This window comes from Centruroides sculpturatus, unplaced genomic scaffold (genome assembly GCF_000671375.1).
Source record: "Centruroides sculpturatus isolate CEXI.00-Female unplaced genomic scaffold, Cexi_2.0 scaffold1410, whole genome shotgun sequence".
In the NCBI taxonomy this organism is placed as follows: Eukaryota; Metazoa; Arthropoda; class Arachnida; order Scorpiones; family Buthidae; genus Centruroides; species Centruroides sculpturatus.
In genome coordinates this window covers 17,823-18,126 of record NW_019392624.1, presented here as the reverse complement: position 1 = coordinate 18,126, position 304 = coordinate 17,823, and positions in this window count along the sequence as shown.

The following is a 304-nucleotide window of genomic DNA, read 5'->3' as shown; positions in this document are numbered from 1 at the left end:
TAACCCCCGTATAACACGGTAGTTATGTTCCAAAAAATTGCCGTGTTATGCGAATCCGTGTTATACAAAACAAAGAACTAATACGAAAAGGAGGGTTAGGTTTCAAAAATTAAAAAACATGCTAGTATATTTTTGTAATTAAGATAAATATCTTCATTAAAATTTTTTAAAGTGATACATATTAATATAAATTAAACAATGTTTTCTTCGTCATCACTAAAAACACTATTAATTAACCGAGAGCGTTTTCTTTTTGGCAAGTTATCCTTATCCTCTGAGCATTTTTCTGCATTATCTTCAGATC